Below are 14,451 nucleotides of genomic sequence, written 5' to 3' on the forward strand. Positions count from 1 at the left end.
CACAAAAAATAATCCAATTATTGACAATGTTGGGTATCATTATCCAGGGCAAAGGAACCAGTAGTTCTCCCCTCTGGTTTCACCATCATGTCAGTTAAGCTTTTTGTACAAGCATACCTCAAGAGATACTGTGAATTTCATTCCAGACCACTGTAATAAAGTGACTATGGCAAGTCAAAAGTTTTTTCTGTTTTCTCAGTGCATGCAAAAATTATGTTTGTACTGTACTATATTAAGTGTACAATAGCATTATGTCTAAAAATATATATATCTTAATTAAAAAAAATTTATTGCCAAAAAATGCTAATCATTATCTGAGCCTTCAATGAATTGTAATCTTTTTGCTTATGGAGGACCTTGTTTCAGTGTTGATGGTGGCTGTACATGCCTCCATATGCAGTGTAAATGGATATAAATATCAGTTTTGCCAATTATTGGATCCTTAGCTAAGATGTTTTGTATTTCTGGATCTTGGCTTCTTTAACTAAAAGACAGAGATAATCATATCTATTGCAATTCAACTAGATTTGATAATATCTACAGTTATTTCATGTTAACACAATCTAAGAGAGGTTTTTTTGTTTATTTAATGAACTGGCATGGGACTATTTGCCAGCCATTGTTCTGAGCAGTGTTCAAATATTTCATTTAATACTACTAATAATCAACAATATAGGTATTATTTTCCTCATTTTTAAAGCTTGAATAACTTACCCAATGTAACAAGGCATAATATGACAGAGTTAGACTTGACCCAAAGAGCACAGTCTAGCTACAGTCTGTGTTCTTAACCACTACATGTTGCTGTCTTATTTTGGGGATTAAGCATAAACTTTTAACAGGAAAAAAAATCCAAATCACTCACTAAAAATGACAGTCATTGTGTTCAAGCAACAGTTTTCACTATCCAGTATTAGATAATACTTCTATTTAGTTATTTGTAACTGTCTACCAAAGTCTCTAGCACTCAGTAGGCACACACCAATATTGATTAGCTGACCTGTCACATCATCAATTCTCAATTACCCAAACTGAAAAAAAAAAAAGATCCAACAAGTAATAGCAAATCATTTATATATGGCTTATCTAATATGCTAGAGCAAGATGGAGAGGGTTCTTGTCTGCATTTCCCCTTCCTAAATGTACTTTCCTAGCACTTTTACTAAATTGTCTTTCATTCTATGTCAGTACATTTTATTTCTTTCATTAAAAAAATCATATTCTATATTTCTGAAATCATTTTCCTCTCTTAGCCTCTATGAATCTGTAATTCATCCCTTTGTTAGCTCTGGGATGGCAAGTGGGTTTCATCTGGAGTGTCAACCCTGGATAGTTGTGTCTTCCTTGGAATAATGGATGCAAGAGTTCTGAGGCTGGCTCCTGGCATAATCATATGGAGCTGCATCTATAGGGGACTACAGGAGACATGTATACAGGGTCACACTTATTTCTGTCCCTGTGGCCCACCTCCTTACTCAGTACTACATGTCCAGCCGTCAGAGTACAATAACGTATGTTAACTAAAGGGAATTTAAATAAGAACTTTTAAAAAAATGATAATGGTGAGGGATGCAAACACCAGTTAGAGAATCCTCCAATAGTAAGAAAGACATCCTCACTTTATTAAATTGAAGTCCAGTAAAGATAGAGCCTACAACAGTGATTTCTGCTTGTTACTCTTAAAAGTCAGCTGGGATTCTACTTCTATTTCCTCAGCTTCAAATGACTGGTTTTCAAATAAGTGATTCAGAAATCAGGGTCATTAGAGATTACTTTAACCTCAAAGTTGAAAAGATGGAGATGATGCAAGTCAAATCAAGGGTGGTAACGGAACCTGAGAACCTTGGCAACTGAAAGTAAGGATCCTCGTCTTCTATGAGCATTGCTTTATCTATCTATGAAATGTACCTATTTCTCAAGGATGAGTCATTGGAAATAAGATGTTTACAGGATATAGGTAGGAAATATCTGAAAATCATTAGAATTCATTTTCCTAATATTAACTTAGATAAAATCAATTTCAATGAAGCATATGACAACACACACACAAAAAAAACAATTTACTTGAAATGCTCTCTGAAGGAGGAAATGGACTCAATTTTCTTCCATCAAGTGGCCCACTTCTTAGTAATCTAAGGAGATGACCTCTGTATGAAGAAAATTAAAAATCCAGAAAAGCTCCGTGGAAGAAAAATTGGATTGGCCCTTTGCTGTATACAGAAAAGGCTCTCAGCCAGAGGGGCATTGATTACCTCAGAACATGGCACTATCCTCAAACTATGTTAACTCTTCCTCTTACTACTTTCCTACCGTACAGAGGCACAGGAAAGCATGTTCATTTTTCCTACCTCAGAGACCTCTGGCAGCCTGGAATGCTCCAGTGGTGCTTGAATTTCTTCTCCCATCATTGGGGCAAATCTCTTCAGAACAAAGATTTCAGGCATATATGTCTGGTGGGCCAGCCTGAGACACACATGAAAACCTATGGCAGAAAAAGAAATTGCCATGTTGTGTAAAAATATTTCTGCCACTTTAATTTTAGAACATTAGAAATAGACTTTTAAAATGGAAAGTAGCCCAGTGGCTTTAAATACTTAGCTATTAGTTTTTCTAATAAATTGTATAAATGAAACTGAACCCTTTAACCCTCAAAAAAAAAAATAGAGTGGATAGAACTGTGTCATTTCACAAGGTGACTTTTTTCAAAGCCTTTTTGACTCTCAACTTTAAAAAGGCTGACATTTGATAAGAACTAAAAGCCTCACACTGTTCATTCCTCTTTGAGCATCTCTTGAAGATGGTCTCTGATTGTGGTGTTTTTAGATAGACTCCCATTATAGCAGCTGCCCAGCGATCCATTAAAATGACAAGCCAAGGGCCACATAGTGGGCTGAGTGCATTTAGTGCAACTCTGACAGGAGACATGACAAAACTGTTTCTTCTGGTCAGTTACAGAGATGCCTCCACACCTGGGAGCAGAGGGAGAACTTCTAAGTTAAAGCATAGAATGATCTTTGAAACTCCAGAAACTGGAAACAGAATTGAGGAGCTATGGCCAACTGAATCAAAGTGATTTCAAATTGGTATTAGAAACCAAAGGATGCATAGCTAGTTAGAGGAATTGCTACAATCATGTGCCGATTATTACCTCTTGTCAATGGGTTAAACTATATTTATGAAGTTTTATGCACATCACTCAGTAGAAGATACCATCCATGGTTATCTCTTTAATTACAATTAAGCGTAGATTGTTTATACTAATGTAGAATCTGGATGGATGACAGAAAACTATAGGTGACAATGACCTCCCTGGGATTTTTTTTTAGCCAACAACTATTAATACCCATGACCTTACTACTGCAGAGATCAAATTCTATATTGCAAGCTTTGAGAAACATAAATGTGAAAATTTTGCTTTTTGGAGACAGGCCTTTTAAGGGATTCCATTTCTAGGTAAGGTGAGCAACAATGAGCTAGATTAAGAAATAAGTGCTACGTGATTTTTATCTGATTAAAATTTTTTAAATGAAAGTCATAAACAAGACATGTTTTCTTTTTAAATTTCTATCTTGAAATAATTTTAGATTTACAAAAATTGCAAAAAAGGATGGAATAGAACCCCATGAACCCTTTACCCATCTTTCCCCAATGGTGACGCCTTTTATAACTATAGCACAATATCCAAATCAGTAAATTGACATTGGCACATTATTATTTTTTAAAGATTTTATTTATTCATGATAGACACACACACACACAGAGAGAGAGAGAGAGAGGCAGAGACACAGGCAGAGGGAGAGGCAGGCTCCATGCAGGGAACCCAACACGGGACTCTATGCCGGGACTCCAGGATCACACCGTGGGCCAAAGGCAGGCGCTAAACTGCTGAGCCATCCAGGGATCCCCTGGCATATTATTATTAATGAGATTAGAGATGTTATTCAGTTTTCACCAGTTTTTGCTCAAACCAGTTATTCTGTCAAACTTCCAAGAAACAGATTATTCCAAATATATATTAAAGGAGTACCACGTGAAATGTCAGTATTTGGTCATTTGAAAATAAATATGATTCCATTATGCTATTGAGAATTTGCAACAATATTATCTCTTTAATTTTGTTTTCTTACTGAGTCTATTTTTATTGTTTTTATTTTCCCACAGAAGTAAACAATATACTGTTTGAAACAGTATACTGCTTGAAAGAAATGTAAGAAGTTTTTAAAATGAAGTTAAATGAATATCTTACAGCTAAGGCAGATAAGATTGTTTTGGGTTTTCTATGTAGACAACTGATGTGAATAATGACAATTTTATTTTCTCCTCTCTAATCCTTATATTATTCTTTTTCTTGATGTACTGCTTTGTCCAGAACCATCACATAATGTAGAAAGGACATGGTAGTAATGGGTTCTTGATTTTCTAATGGGATGATTCAACAGTTTCACCCATATGAAGTTTGGTGTAGGTTTTGAAAAGATAACCTCAGTCATATTAAAGGAGTTATCTTCTATCTCTTACCATGTCTTTACCAAGAGCTTTTTGTAAAAAAAAAAAAAAAAAAAATCATGAATAAGTATAGAATTTTCCCAAATTCCCTTTGTGCCCCTATTGAAATGTCTGTACTTTTTTCTTCTGTATCAATATGGTTGACTACATTTAGAGATTTGCTTTAATTTAAATTCAATTAGCCAACATATTACTATTAGCCATCATTACTTTCAGATGTAGTGTTCAATAATTTGTCAGTTGCATATAACACCCAGTGCTCATCACATCACATAACCTTTTTAATGCCCATCACCCAATTACCCCATCCCCCCACTCACATCTCCTCAAGCAACCCTCAGTTTATTTCCTATAGCTAAGAGTCTCTCATGGCTTTTCTCTCTGATGACTTCCCCTTCAATTTTCCTTCCCTTATTCGATATCCTCTGCACTGTTTCTTATATTCTACATATGAGTGAAAACATATAACTGTCTTTCTCTGATTGGCTTATTTCACTCAATATAATAGCCTCCAGTTCCATCCCCATCAATGTAAATGATAAGTATTCGTACTTTCTAATGGCTGAGTAATATTCCATTGTATATATACCACATCTTTATCTATTCATCTGTTAATGGAAATCTCAGCTCTTTCCACAGTTTGGCTATTGTGGAAATTGCTCCTTTGGACATTGGGATGTAGGTATGCCTTCAGATCACTACATTTGTATTTTGGGATAAATACTTAGTAGTATTTATTGACCCAATTGCTGGGTCATAGGTTAGTTCTATTTTTAAATTCTTGAGGAACCTCCATACCATTTTCCAGAGTGGCTATACCAGCTTGCATTCCCATCAAAAATATGAGACAGTTCCTGTCTTTCTGCATCCTCGCCAATATTTGTTGTTTCCTGTCTTGTTCATTTTAGCCATTCTGACTGGTATAAGGTGACATCTCATTGTGGTTTTGATTTATATTTCCCTGATGCCAAGGGATGCGGAGCATTTTTTCATGTGTCTGTTGGCTATTTGTATGTCTTCTTTGGAGAAATGTCTTCTGCCCATATCTTAACCTCAAACAAATAGGATTTATTCCTGGGCTGCAAGAGTGGTTCAACATTTACAAATCAATCAGCATGATACATCACATTAGTAAAAGAAAGGACACAAACCGTATTATCCTCCCAATTGATGCAGACAAAAGTATTTGACAAAATACAGCATCCTGTGATTATAACTCTCCATAGTGCAGGGATAGAGGGAACATAAAAGTTCTATCTATCCCAGTATCATAAAAGCCATCTATGAAAAACCCACAGTGAGTGTCTTTCTCAATGGGGAAAAACTGAGAGCTTTTCCCCTAAGATCAGGAACACCATAGGGATATCCACTCTCACCACTGTTGTTCATCATAGTACTAGAAGTCCTAGCCTCAGCAAACAGACAACAAAAATAAAAGGCATTCAAATTGGCAAAGAAGTCAAACTCTCACTCTTTGCAGATGACATGCTACTTCATGTGGAAAACCAAAAGACTCCACTCCAAAATTGCTAGAACTCATACAGCAATTCAGCAATGTGGCAGGATATAAAATCAATGCACAGAAATCAATTGCATTTCTATACACTAACGAGACAAAAGAAAGTGAAATTAAGGAATTGTTCCCATTTACAACTGCAACCAAAAACCATAAGATATGTAAGAATAAACCTAATCAAAGAGGTAAAGGATCTGTACTCGAAAAACTACAGAACACTTATGGAAGAAATTGAGGAAGAGAGGTGTAATCATGGATTGGAAGAATAAACGTTGTTAAAATGGCTATGCTACCCAGAGCAATTTATACATTCAATGCAATACCTATCAAAATGCCATGGACATTTTTCACAGAGCTGGAACAAATAATTCTAAAATTTGTATGGAACCAGAGAAGACTGCAAATAGCCAAAGGAATTTTGAAAACCATAGCCGAAGGCATCACAATGCCTGATTTCAAGCTATATTACATAGCTGTGATCATCAAGACAGTATGGTACTGGCACAAAAACCAACACATAGATCAGGAACAGAATAGAGAACCCAGAAATGGGCCACTCATGTGTCAACTCTGTGGTCAACTAATATTCAACAAAGCAGGAAAGAGAAAGGGCAGTCTCTTCAATAAATGGTGCTGGGAAAATTGGACAGCCACATGCAAAAAAATGAGACTGGACCATTTTCTTACACCATACACAAATATAAATCAAAAGGGATAAAAGACCTAAGTGTGAGGCAGGAATCTATCAAAAGCCTAGAGGAGAACACAGGCATTTAGAGATTTTTCTAATAGTCACCACTCCTGCATCTCTAGGATTTGCCCAACTTGGTCAGAGTATAATTTCTGTCCTTTATATTATTGAATTTAGTATACTTTTACCATGCCTAGGACTTTTTATGTAACTAAATGAGTGATATATATAGATAAAGATAATACTATTTTCTTTTATTATATGATCCTTGTCTGAATTTGGTGCCACACTTGGCTAACCTCAAAGATGAGTCAGAATATATCCTCTTTTTATTCTCTAGAAAATTTTATGCCAAATGAAGTTGCTGTACTTACAATAGAATTCTGAAATTTGGAGGAAAATAAGTTTTAACTAACACATATATACCATTAACATTAATAATTTTTTACAATGGCATATTAAACAATCTATTCAACTTAAAATTTGGTGGTTTTAGCTAACATAAATTGTTCTAGTCTTCCAATTTACTAGTTCTTGATTGGGGAAGGTTTTGTTTTTTAAAGCTTCAATTGATGAATGTAGTGGTGGTCTGCTGGAGAAAGTTTCATTGAGTATGACAAAATTTGATGATATCAATAGTTGTCTTACCTGGGTTTAATAAACCACAACATAGCCACCAGATTTATGAGCTTATCTTGCTAGTATTTGGTGAAACATGGATTCTAATCTTGACAAATTGAGTTCAGAAAACTTAAAAATAAAAAAAAAAAGAAAAAAAAAAAGAAAACTTAAAAATCTTGAATTCCACACTGAAAAAGATATAAATCTGTATGATGTCTGATTTTCTGGGAAGTATTCAGTGAATATAAAGTAAGCAATGAAAGATGGCTGTCCATCAGTAGCTGCTGTCAAATTCTGGTCTCTCCTAATCAAATACATTAATCATAGTTTATGTGTCTTGGGAAGCAGTCCTTATTCTTATGGAGGAATGTTAGAAATAAGTACCTTTTGAAACTCACATCTTGAGGCAAAGATATGCTTGACATCCTCTACACTGAAAAAATTAGTAATATATATAAATAAAATACACACACAAAGACATAAGCCATAAGGGGCACTATCATAACCACTCACTTGCATACACTCTCAACCCCTCAATTTCTGCCTGGCATCACCATACTCTTTTGGCAAAATCACAATCCTAGCCAAAACCCGCTGTCTGCATATTTCATATATATCTGTACAGCTAATATGACTAGAGGAAAACACACAATCACAGTGATTGATCTTACTTCAAATTTATAATTTTAAGTCAATTGGACCCTTACTTTACGATGTCAATCATTTATACTTCCCTATTTCATTCACTCTCCTGTTCTTCTAAAAAAAGTGCAGTCAATTCTTGTTATTCACTACAGTTACATCCTTTGAAGTCACCAGCAACAGTGAACTAATGCATACTGAACCAGTGCTCCTAGCAGAAATACAGAGTCAGGTTCCCGTAAGCTTTTGGCTACATTTTCATCAACTGGTAGCATATAACACTTTTTTTGTCAGTTTTCGTTTAAAAACATCTTATTTAATATATATTACTGATTAATTAGCATTGAGCTTACAGATTATGGCTTTATAACTCATGCCTGAATAAAGCTTATCTAGTACACATATTTTCTCCATGAGGCATGCCACAGCCTCCTTGCTCTTAGGAACACTAGACAGCATTTCAGCACTATGCCTGGAAGGAAGCATTGTAAACAGCAAAATCACCAATAAAAAGCACAAAATGCTAAAAATCTGGCTCTAAGTAGACCGTGAAAAAGACACTTTCTTATAGTATGAGAGCTGAAACAAAAAGGCAGAATGTCATCTCGTTCAGTCTCAGCTAAGAGTGTACATCTTGGGTGACAACAATTTTTCACAGTTCTAAGTGTGCATGTATCTGCAATTGAAAACACTGAGAGTACAGACCTGGGGGTGCCAAGTTAATTGTAACAAATGGGTGAATTTGCAAATATTAAATCCACAAATAATGAGAATCAACTATAGTTTACCATCTTTTCCTTTTAAACTTTCATCTTCTCTACTGCCTTCACTCTAACTCATGACCTTGTTTTTTACTTCTCTAAGAAATTTGAAGCAATCAGAGTTTCTCTCCCATCACCACACTGTCAACCTTCTAGCATCTTCCCCCACATACTGTACCTTCCTGCTTTCTACCAAAGATAAGTTCTCCTTGTTTCTATTTAAAATCACCCCCACTCCATTTGGGCACTAAGATCCCATACTCTACTTCCTCAAGGACATTGTTTTGACTATGCTGCCCTTACTACCAAACATCAGTTTTTCTCTCTTCTAGGTCATTTCTATCAGTACAGAAATATTGTTCTCTCTTCTTTCTTGATAACTTTTCTGGAAGTTATTTTGCAGTGTTATGAAAAACTTTTTAAATAATCATACAGGTTTAGAAAAGATTCCTCTCCATCCTTAATACTAATGAAATCATCAGAAATAAGTAGTTTCTATGAGGTTATTAATTGCAGCAGTATTAATTTTTATTTATTTATTTTTTATTTATTTGTGATAGTCACAGAGAGAGAGAGAGAGAATGAGGCAGAGACACAGGCAGAGGGAGAAGCAGGCTCCATGCACCGGGAGCCCGACGTGGGATTCGATCCCGGGTCTCCAGGATCACACCCTGGGCCAAAGGCAGGCGCCAAACCGCTGCGCCACCCAGGGATCCCTTGCAGCAGTATTAATAAAAGCAAACAATTAAATCTTAGGCAACAAGGGTGGAACTAGAGGGTATTATGCTAAGTGAAATAAGTCAGACAGAAACAAATACCATATTTCACTTATATGTAAAATCTAAAAACCAAAACCATTGAAACAATTGTAAAAAAGCAGATAGACCCATAAATACAGAGAACAAACTAGTGGTTGCCTGAGGGGAGAATAGAAAAAATGAGTGAAGGGAAGTGGGAGACACATGCTGGCAGTTATGAAATGAGTAAGTCATAGGAGCAAAAGGTACAGTGCAAGGATTGTAGTCAATGGTATTGTAATCATGGTGATAGATGGGAACTCCAGTTGTGGTGAGCACAGCATAACATACAAACTTATGTAATCACTATGTTGTACCTGAAACTACTATAAGATGTGTGTCAACTATACTTAGACAAAATCAAAGAATTGAAAGCAATCTAAATAAAGTTTAAGAGGGCTGGTTAAATATATACAGTAAAATACTATGCAGACATTATAAGCTACAGATTGATATTAAATAATGTAGACTATTGATTTCTATAAATTAAGTTAGAAACACAATTTACTGAGACATAAAATATTGTCCTACCTTTATAAAAAAAAGAAAAAAGAAATTTATTTTGCCTATTGCACTCTGAAAAATAGTTGGAAAGATATATGCCAACATTTTACTCCTGATTTGCGTAACACATAAGCCTAGGGTCTTAGCCACTCCACTAAACTGTCAGGTGTGCCTGTTCTCAACTAGACTGGGATGGAAGCCCGTGGAAGGTACTCTAAATCTTGACCCAGAAAGCTACACTGAAATTATATGTGTTTTTGCTAACTTATTTCTAGAATATATTTTTTAAAAGCCAACTAGTTGGAGTTGCAGTGTCTTCTTTGTCTTATATCAATACACCCTATTTAATTGTAAAACTGGGAATATAACCAAGGTACTTCTTAACTCTAACAAAATGTCTGCCAAAGTGGTGAGCTGGAATTATCCTCCCTTAGGCAAAGGCAGAGACCACAAAATCCAATACCCCTGGTAGAATAAGAACAAACAGCTCTTACAATAACAAAACTAACCAACAAGTGTCTCAAAACTGTGTTTGAAAAAAACAACAACTCCAATGTCAAAGAGCAAGCAGAGCCTTTTCTACAGTAGGTAGGAGGTATGTTTACAGTGGGTTGACTAGTTCAGAGCCAGACTTCCATCTTGACAGCTGTTCTGATTCTCACAAATTGTCACCATGGCTACTCCTCAGCTAATCCTCACCAGATGTTTTGAGAGATTGAGAACATTTTCCAAAACCTAGCCCAGTTCCTCAAAATAATTAAGAGCTATAATCAGATTCTAAAACTCACCTTCATATACTATTAAACAGTGAGTTACATAGGAGAAAATAAGAAGAAGCAATAGAATTTAAACTTAATACTATTTCAGTTGTTGAAGGACTTAAGTAAACTTACATTTTTTGTTTTCACAACAATCTCATGGAACATGAAGAGATAGTACAATTACTCTGTTTTATAGATGCAGAAAGCAGGGCTCAATGGGCTCAATTTCTGCAGAAAGCAGAAAGCAGGGCTCAAGCAGAGCTTAAGTGCTCTGTTCAGTCACATGCCCAATAAGACCCAGGTGGTGGGGGAACAAAAGCCCAGATCTGCTGCTCCTGGTTTACTGTTCCTGGTTTCATGCCTTCCTGATCAATGTCTTTTCAGACCTTGGTGTGTATGTACCACGAAGCAATCATACGCCATCATCCCCACCTCCTTCCTACTCACCTCCGACCCTCCCCGCTATTCTTTTACATGTTCTACCAAGCCTTTTACCCTATTTGCCCTACAAGCTCTCACATCAGTCAAGTTCAAGGACTATATTCTGCCTTTATAGGAAACACATATCTAGGCCATATAGGTGTTTGCTTAATAATTATTCTTTAAACGGTAGTTTTATGTATCCTTCCGCTTTAATATCTCAAAGTAAAAATAGTTCTACGATGAAAAAAATGGTTAACTTAGGGTTTTAAATATTATGTCCTTTTCTTGCCCATGACTGTTAGCAGATCATGACAGAACTTTGACCAAGTTCCAAATTTTTGGAAAATTAACCCAAATTTTTCCTAGGTTCCTGATGCCTGTTCAACTTCCCTCTCTGCTCCTACCCCCCACCCTACGTCAGTACTCCATCCCCTGCAGAAATCAGCCTCATTAGCAAGAATGCTGCCCATCCGGCTCCTAAACTCTGGGAGCCTAGTCTTCAGGCCTACCCAATCCATTTATGGGCCTAGAAAAATACCTAGAATTCTTTTTTTTTTTTTCTAGAATTCTTTAAGTTAGGATTTTATATGAAAATAGAGCAAAACAATACACTTAATAGGACTAGAACACATACATCAAAATGAAAATTATATAGGTTTTTATATGCATGTAAAAGGGCATTTTTATCCAGGCCACACCTGAGAAACCTTAGAACTCATGACCTCTGACCCAGAGGTCAGCTGTGATGCTCCAGGCAGACCGTTCTTAACTGTCGTGGAACATTGGGAAAATTCTTAACTGTCACTGATAGCAATGTCTGGACATATCTCTTGATGTACCTGATGGAGCAGGAACCCTGTGGGGACATGTGAAATCAATGTATATTTAGATATTTCTGCTGGACTGAGTGTCCCCAGAGGAAGCCAGACTAAAGAGAAGTAGAGTCCTAAGAGAAAAATTCCTGTGAATAAGGAAGCTTAGCCCATTGGATCTGACAGGGCATGGTGAAGCAGATGTGCCAGACAGGATGGATATCCTGTGTGTCCCTGAGCCAACTTTTCTGCCCACCTACCCACAACATGCTCTCCCTCCCATGGGGAGGAGTATGCTCCAGAAAGGAGGGGGCTGTGGTCCAAAGGAACAAAACCATGTCACTTGTGCTCTAATACTGGTGGAGTGGTGATCCAGAGGAGATGAGTAGCCATGTGGGGAGTGGCCTGTGTGGGAGGTGGCCAGAGCATGGAGATGAGGCCAGAGAGGTTGTAAAGCATGTGAGCTTTGTTTTTAGTGAGCATGTAAGTCACTGTGTCTCCTTCCAGAGGCTTCAGGAAGAAAATGAACTTCTACCTTCCTAGAAGTAGGGATATTCAGATTACCAATGAAAATACAATTAGAAATCCTGAGGAATGTTTTGGAAGAGGGATCTTAAAGGGGGGAAAAATAGAATTTTTGCTGGGAAGAGACGTGGGAATCCAGAATAGGGAGAAAGGTAGGGGCACTACAAATGGGCCATGTATATACTCAGGGGCAGATGAAACTGGCTATAAACTCAATGTGTATACAGTGGGGGATGGTATGAATCTGGAATTCTTCCCTACTAAAGGGATCAATGACAATCCTTATCCAGGGTGGATTAGGGGACCGTCCTGGTCTAGTCTGGGTCCTCTTCCTCATGTCCCAAATGTCCATGTTCCACAGAATATCTTCTTTGTGTATCCCCTTCTTGATTTGGTGCCCTTATAACTGGACTTTATGCTTAGGAAGTTGCTCACAAAATAGCTTCCAATGACACTGTCCTTCCCATTTGTTTTATGGCAGGCTCTGCTTCCCTGAACTATGCCCTGTGAGGTTTGCTATGGCCCTAAGAGTCCAATCCTGCTGTGCCTGTCTCTGTGTTCTCTTTGGCAATTGCATTCTCTCTGTGGGACCCAGCTTCTTCCTACATGCTATGGTAATCAGATAGGTGTTTTAAATCCAGCTCAGCAGCTGAATATTAGCTCAAATGTATCACCATTAGATTAAAAACAATGTGGATGGGTTACAGTTTCAACATAAAAGGTCATTTCCTGTTTGAAATTAGAGGTGAAAAGTGTTCCCCACTAGTCCAAAACATGGACAGCAATCTATTGCTTATGCAGGAGGCAGTAAGCTGCACTCTCCAGCCTCCCACCCCATCCTCTTGCCATAGTAGCTGATAGCAAGTATATTTTGCCAATTTTGTGCCTGTAATTAATGTAAACCTCCATAGAGCAGGTCCTCAGACTTTGCTGCCCACCTCTGGTCATTTTGCTTCTTTGTTTCTTAACTTGCCACCCAGTACCCTAATACCTAACCTATAGATAACCAGGTTACCTACGTGTTCTATATACTCTTGCTGCCCCTCACTGTTGTCTCTTTCAGAGGGCCAGCGGGACCCAGGTTGCAAGAGTCTGTCTTCACAGGAAGAAGGGTCTGGATGGTGTAGGCAAGGTGTTGAACTCTAGAAGTCTGTTGAACATAAGGGAAAAGTAGCCACCATAAAACTATATAAACATGTCTGGAGTTTGGAAATCCGGGTTTCTGGAGCCATTGAATCCCCTGGGGTGGAAGTTGACACCTTTGGCAACGGTCCCATGATACTAAGAAAAGCACACAGCTTCCAGTTCTTTTGTGCCGGGTTGGTTGGGTGAATTTGGGCAGGTCACCTACTTTTTAACCTTGGTTCTTTATCCAGATTTTGGGGAGGATGGGAAAAACCTAGAGAGGGCAATTACCAAGAATCTTGCGGATCTGCAGATCCAGAGTGAAGGCAGGAGAGACTGACACCAGTAGAAGAAGATGCTAAGATGGCTCAGGCTGGGGGCATCCGCTCTGCTCTTGTTTTTGTAATACCTGCCCCAGCTATGTGGTCTGGGAACCCTCTTGAGGCAGATGTTTTTCTGTGTCTCCTGACTCCTGTAGCTCACTAGGCTGCTTGTTTCTAAGACTCTCAGGACCCCTAAAAGAATCCTGAGATTCCTCTACTTTATCCATATGTTTCTTTTATCATCATATCCCCTAGCATGTTGAACAGCATTGAGTAGAGACCTCCCCAACTATAAAAAATACATTAAGGTCTGATGGAAGAGCAGCCTCATTTTGTTGTCTTTTTTTCTCTGCTTTGATTATTTTTAATTCTAAAAGGATTTTAAATTTAAAATGTATATTTTATGAGGTGACTTGTACTCTCCCACTTAAAACTTTATTTAGA

At 37.4% G+C, this 14,451-nt stretch overlaps 2 protein-coding genes across 6 annotated transcripts in view; both read right to left on the minus strand.

Moving 5' to 3' along the window:
- LOC140615726 (ankyrin repeat domain-containing protein 26-like) overlaps positions 1–14,451 on the minus strand; it is a 94,746-nt gene that overhangs the window by 44,136 nt on the left and 36,159 nt on the right. For all 5 annotated transcript variants that reach the window (XR_012016206.1, XR_012016202.1, XR_012016205.1 and 2 more), the window contains exon 2: positions 2,349–2,482. The gene's annotated coding sequence lies outside the window, so the exon portion shown is untranslated. The remainder of the gene's footprint in view (positions 1–2,348; positions 2,483–14,451) is intronic.
- Positions 1–14,451, minus strand: part of B3GLCT (beta 3-glucosyltransferase) — a 236,501-nt gene that overhangs the window by 26,123 nt on the left and 195,927 nt on the right. Inside the window, exon 18 of the transcript XR_012016201.1 lies at positions 2,349–2,482. The gene's annotated coding sequence lies outside the window, so the exon portion shown is untranslated. The remainder of the gene's footprint in view (positions 1–2,348; positions 2,483–14,451) is intronic.

The sequence above is a fragment of the Canis lupus genome, chromosome 24, assembly GCF_048164855.1.
Source record: "Canis lupus baileyi chromosome 24, mCanLup2.hap1, whole genome shotgun sequence".
NCBI classification, from domain to species: Eukaryota; Metazoa; Chordata; class Mammalia; order Carnivora; family Canidae; genus Canis; species Canis lupus.